This window comes from Setaria viridis, chromosome 9, assembly GCF_005286985.2.
Source record: "Setaria viridis chromosome 9, Setaria_viridis_v4.0, whole genome shotgun sequence".
Taxonomy (NCBI): Eukaryota; Viridiplantae; Streptophyta; class Magnoliopsida; order Poales; family Poaceae; genus Setaria; species Setaria viridis.
The window spans coordinates 10270706-10277481 of NC_048271.2; the positions used below are offsets into that span (position 1 = coordinate 10270706).

The 6776-nt window shown below is 39.3% G+C and overlaps 1 long non-coding RNA gene across 1 annotated transcript; it reads left to right on the forward strand.

Annotated features, from left to right (window-relative positions):
- The first annotated feature begins 1138 nt into the window (after positions 1-1138).
- Positions 1139-4974, forward strand: LOC117836672 (uncharacterized). The gene is made up of 7 exons (XR_004636140.2): positions 1139-1790; positions 2554-2688; positions 3488-3693; positions 3784-3957; positions 4037-4220; positions 4299-4399; positions 4661-4974. It is a non-coding gene; the product is annotated as an uncharacterized lncRNA (long non-coding RNA).
- The last annotated feature ends 1802 nt before the right edge of the window (positions 4975-6776 follow it).

The window sequence follows — 6776 nt, forward strand, 5'->3', positions numbered from 1 at the left end:
CAAGGAACGATGGTACAACTTCATTGTCTTCTCTCACCCTAAACTTTCACCAATATCAACCTCTGCTTTCGCCACGTAGTCATTGGCAGAGCACTCCACGTTAGCATGCCACCGACGAGGTAGCGACAACCACCTCATCGCCACCTCCAGCCACTGACATCTCCACCGTAGTCCCCGCCCCTACCCTACCCATTGGACATCCACCACCACCTTGCTAGCAGCACCACACCACATCATCGTCCAACCCACGACCGCACCATTGCTGCAGGCCAACCTGATGTTGTGTCCCGTAAACTGGTGAACTCTAGTGAATCGAATCCCAAACCCTTAGCTCCAAAACACTAACTCAGGCAATAAAATATTTATATTCCAATATATGAAGCATTCAATAACATAGTAATAATGTAAAAATTTTACAACACATGTTGGGTACAAACACTTAAAATTGAAGTAAAGTAGGTTATATCATATGCCAAGAACCTCTTAAGTTGCATCAAGTTTAGTAATATTTATTACTAATAAAAATGTAGTGAGTAAAAGTAAAAATCTAACACATAGGAATTGGGCAAATGTTTAGTGCTCGTTTGCAATGGAGGAATATAAAATATAGAGTTGGGAAGAAATATTGGAATAAAAAAGGAATGGGATGAGAAAATAGAGAAAATGAAAATCGGAATTGTGTAGGAATGGCATTTGGAATATAGGAAAAAAATAGATATTTTGAAAGTGTACACTAATCTAATTTATTAGACTATAAGGATGCATCATTTTCCCCATACAGTGATCCACGAATCAAAAAATCATGTAAATCACAAAATAAAGATTATTATCAGGTAATTATGGTCTATATTTTATCTTTATGCCCTGTTGCATGTTGGGACCCATCTGCTGCATATACCAATATAAAGTCTTAGTTTGGTTTCACTAATAACCATTAGCTACTTCTAGCTACCCAAGCTATGGTGGGTCCAAATAACAGTGAGACAAACAACAAAATCAAAATATCATCTTGCGTGCTCAGATTTTTTTTATCCCCTTCCTCCATCATTCTCATCCGTCCACTCTTTGTCTCTATCTTATATTCATCCAAATCTAGCTAGCAGCCAACAGAGCTGAAGCTCCTCGACGCATGGCCAGGCAGCTGGACACATGTAACCTCTCCTCCCTGGGGTCCATCAGCTCTCTCTCTCTCTCTCTCTCTCTCTCTCTCACCATGAGAGCCAAGCTCCCAGGATGAGCCTCTGGCTCAATACATCATCTCTGGACTTTGGTGAACTCAAGCCCTCTATCCATGCATGTCTCCTTTCCCTTCGGCTCCAGCTCCCTCTACTCCCGCACATCCCATGGCATAGCGTTGCCTAGCAGGTAGGCATCCTGCGGAAGCGCCTCTTCCTTACCCTGGGTCGCTCCGCCCCTAACCCGCTTGCGTTGCTAGCTCCTCCCATCTCCGGTGAGCTCATGCCCAACCCTTGGCTGCAAAGGCTCCCAAGGCATCGCAACATGGCCTGCCCAATTAGGCCACTCTTCGTCAGCCTCCCTATCTCAAGATCCAGGCACCTCTATGCCCTTGAGCTCGCCGCCAGTCAATCGGCCAGCCCACCTCCGCCTCTCTCCCTCTGTCCCCCAGGTGTCGTCCAGTCCTCATCTTGCTCCACGCCGCAATCGACGACCCTCTCCTCCTAGAGCCTCGCGACAACGCTCGACTCTAGCGCGGCAGCGGGCGAGGTGGATCTCGGCGGGTAGACGACGGCGACGAGGAAGGCACGCACATGGGGATAGGGACGGATAAGGTTTGATGGGGTGTTTCTATCATTTCTCTTGTATACATGTTCTATTTTTTTTTTGAAAACTACGTGTGAAATTTAATTCATTGAGTTACTCATTTTTCACACCTTTTATACTTCATAAGTGTAGCACTTAGTCATTGCCTTCAATCTGGAAATAAACACATTTATACTTTCTATGACTATTCAATTTGAACTAAAAAGAAAACAGAACAAATGGTGAAGTATGGCATGTTCTTTTCTCTGATTTTAGCATCCGCTATTACCGAATATATGCACATCTCCACTGCTCAATATTTTTTATTTAATATAAAACATATGTTGCTCCAATGCTAAAAAAAGCTAATTATCTGAGTTCCCATCTTCTCTTAGTTACAAATTGTATTTTCAGATTTACAATAATCATAAGGTCTGATCAAATTTCATCTAAATCTAACTTATCGTTGTTCTATGGTCAAGCAAGAGCTTATTTGTGTACATTGCCATTGAAAGACACAGCTTTTATAGATTGCTTCGAAATCAAAATAATATGTTTGGTATTTTAATTGATGTTCAATTCAGTCTAAATGCCAAACTTTATATTACTTATGATGAAGAAATATATATCAATTGTCTTCCTGATTTTACTATCCCCTTAGAAATTTAGCCTATTTGTTTTACATTATCTACTAAGGCAACAATTCTCTTTTGCTTCACTGGGGACTTGGTGAGAGTAATGTCTACATCAAAAACACAAGACTCATGAGAGTTGTGACTGCTCTGTTTATAGGAAATGAGGTAGCAATAAGCAGATTGTCTCCGTCTCTTTGGACCAGAGTTAATGTGTTGAGGGAACGCCACCAAAAATAGGCAGCAGAGCAGCTTTGCCGTGAAATGGACAACACTACTGACAGTTATCAATCAGGTAATGATATCTCTGTGCACATGCACAAGCAACAAAATTAAATCTCCATGTAGTTAGATGAAGTTTCAGAAGCAATATATTAGCATTGTCCATAATTCATGTGTGCAGAAAATTCATAGGTTCTACGATAAGCTTTGCAATAATAATTCTTCCACCATAAGACTTCCTGTAAATTGAATAAGCTTCATGTAAAACCACATTAAGCCAGTACAATATCACATTTAATTATTATCTCTGATGCAGCAGGTAATATGAGTGAAAAAACCTGCAAATGGGAATTCTGCAGAGATAGGAGTACAGTTCCATTACCAGTTAACCATTATATGTGTGCTTATTTTCACAAAGAGTGTTACATTAAAATAATTCATTCATATGTTCTCTTTAAAACAATAGACAGAAATGGCACCACTTTGGTTTATCTATGTACACTACTAGAAAAATGACCTCTCATCCCCAGCCTCAATACCGGTTCAATTTGAGCCCGGTCGGATAGTCCCTGAGGGGGCGCCCATGAGGCCCTTTAGTACCGGTTGGAGGCTCCCAACCCAGTACAAATATGGCAACCCCCTTTAGTACCGGTTGGTGCCCCCAACCGGTACTAAAGTTCCTCCTATAAATATCCCTCCTCCTTCCTCCAGCCTGAGCCATTTCCTCCAGCTCGAGCTTCACCCTATCCATGGCGAAATAGGGGGAGTTGCTGCCGGATTTGTGACCATTTCTTGGGGATTTCACTCATTCAAAGCACCTTGGGGCTGCTAAATGGAAATATGAGTATGGGAAACCGCTTGTGTGGCCGCAGTTGGTGGACCGTCTCGCAACAAAGATGTACAAGTTGCACGAATGGTACATGAAGGCTTCAGCCAACGGTTTTGCCATGATGGAAGTTCGGATTGGTGATCAACATTTTTTCCGTGGGGAAGCCATCATAAATGCGATGCTGGAGGAACTGTATTTCCTATTCAATCAAGATGCACTTGACAAGACACTCATCAGTTGCTGGGTTCTGTAAGTCTTTAATATATTCCTCTAACTTCAAAATCCCCACTCTAGTCATTGTGCGATGACTTAACTCCTATTCAATTCTGGATCATGCAGGATGGAGATTCAAATTTTTCGGAGGAAAGGATACTATCACGTAGGCTTCATGGATCCCGATGTTGTAAATGAGGCAACTCTAAGAGATAAACTAAATCGGACATTGAAGAATATATATAATTTCATCGACAAGTAACATTACAAGAAGTACATACTATTACCATACAACTTCAAGTGAGCGTGTCTCCCATCTCTTTCTTTTTCGAACTAGCAGTTAAACATAAGACTAACTAGGTTTAATTTGCCTGTACAGCTTCCATTGGATCCTCATTGTTGTTGTGCCTGATATGAGCTTGGCATATGTCTTCGACTCTTTGAGGAAATCCAAAAAAGAATACAATGACATCATAGATGCTATGAACAAAGCATGAGCTTGATTCCGTCGAAATCACGTGGGTGAATTCAAGGAGGAACTTCATTGGAAGACTGATTTCCTGGTATGTGTTTAATTTTCACATCTCGTGACACTTCCTTTAACACAACAAATATTTCATAACTTTTTTCCATATATATAGTGTTGGAGACAGGAGCCGGGTACTAATTTATGCGAATACTTGTATGTGAGTTCGTCCACGGATTTGTAGGTCCGCCGCATACGACCGACCACGACTTAACCGTACGTATACAAAATTCTTAACAATAAATTAGTTCTACTTAGAAAATCAATTCATGTGTATATACTTCAAAAATCAATTCATATGTATATGCTTCAAAACTCAATTCATTTGTATATACTTAGAAAAATTAGATTAAGTATTTCAATTTATTTGCTTATATTTCAAGTAAGTTTCAATTGTGCAAATCCATTGATCTAATATATATATATATATATATATATATATATATATATATATAATAACCTTTTCCAATGACACAGATGATATACATGAAGAAAAGAGTCCGCGACACGGATGTTTTCAGAGCAATACAAGAACAACTTTGAGAATTTCTTCTGGATGAGGTCATAAATCCAGCGGGGGAGTTTTATAATGATGGATCAAATCTACATCACCGTCAGGACTCAGGCTCAGAATAGTAGATATGAAATGTTGAACTTGGAAAGTTGAGGCAATGTAATATTATTCATATATGTGTATGCACAATATGTCTATCTATATATAAAATAGTATCTCAAATGTAATATTAAAGATAATAGAACTTTATATATATATATATATATATTATATATTAGCATATTAGAACTAGTATACGTAAAGGAAACAAATATGAAATACGAATATAGAATAAAGAAACAGAAAACAAGAAAAGAAAAGAAAAAAATTAGTACCAGTTGGGGAGCGGTCTCATTAGGCCGCCCCCGCGCACGGCGTGGCAGGCCGTTTAGTACCAGTTGGTCTCCAAAACCGATACTAAAGGGTACCTTTAGTAGGGGTTATTTCAACCGGTACCAAAGGACCCCCTCTAGTACCGAATTGCCAGTACCGGTTGGATAACTAGTACTAAAGGGGTTCCCAACTGATAGTAAAGGCGTTTTCTCTAATAGTGGTAGAGTTCAAACTGTCAAATTGTAAATAGGACAATCTATGTGTACACAGAAGTGCTGTCTGCAACAGCAAGATCACACTATTATAAATTGTAAGGCATGTTTAATCATGACATACCTATATCCTAATATGACCTGTTCAAAGGTAAATTGCTTCGATTTTTTATTCATGCTATTGAGTGGCCCAATTGTGTAGGCAGATGAATCTTATTCTTATACTCCCTCCGTTCCATAATATAGCTACTTTAAGACATTTTCAGACAGATTAAGAAGTCTGATGAAAAGACTCAATTGCCCTTAGTTAACTTCCACAGCTTTGTTACATGATAATGACGTGCTAATTTGGTGGGTGCATAAATGGCGTCAGATATGGATGAGCCATGCACACCGGAGTTTCTTTGGCGTCTAATTTGATTGAGGCTAAAATGCAGCGCTTGAGAATCTGATTTATTTAACACCATGCAAACAATTGCGACATGCAAAAATTGTTTCAGCATGGAAAATCTTGCCGCCAGCCCATACCAAATTAACGCCAATCAACGTATTAACGCTAATTACCGTGGCCTTGGCCTGGGACAACGCATGCGGAGAGGGGCAGAGAGCCATCAATTCGTTCTGTGCGTGGGGAGATATGGTTCAAGGGTATTTTGGTCCCTTCATATGTAAACTGTGGAGTTGTAACTCCAAACGTAGTTATATTTAGGACAAAGTTTGAACGCTTAACTTAGCTATATTCTGGATAGAGGTGGTATTACTCATATTGTACCCACCATTGCAAATTAAAAAAGATGCATTGCAGATGTTGTTACCTTTGTAATAATTCTTTTTGAGGCCTCAAGTATCTACTTCTTTAGTTGAAAGAACTGCTTCTGTACAAGTGTACAGTACAGGGAATAGTAAAGTTCATTCATAAAAGAAATACCATTATGACCACTTGCACAACATGCAAGGAACCATTTGTTACAAAATAATTTTATGTTGCAAGGATGCTAAATTTGATGCCTTTTTTTCCTCTTCATTCAAGGGCATTCCACTGGTAATGGCCTCTTCAGAGAATGTGGTTGCCAGGATCAACAGGTAAGCCGATATTGTATCAAAAGGATCATCATTTATTTCTGTACCACCATTATTAGTGTCATCTGCACCTCCACAATTGAGGTTAATTCATGGCAAGATTAGTCTCTTTTTCCAGACATCACTGCATATCAGCATATACCTGTTTGCAATGTGCATGGTCCATCTGCAGAAATTCTCAATAGGTTATTCATATGTCCTTATTCAAATAAAATGGTTTTATCTTTCATTCTTTGTTAGATTACATAAATCTGTTTGGGAGTAAACAGAATTGCAGGATAGTCAGAAACAGGCATGAAGGACCGTTAAGTATTGGACTTTCCATTTAGAATTTGTGTTCCTATAATTCAAACATACACGAACGTCCAGAAGTATATCTGGCTTATTCAATATTGTTGTCATTTACCTTACTCAA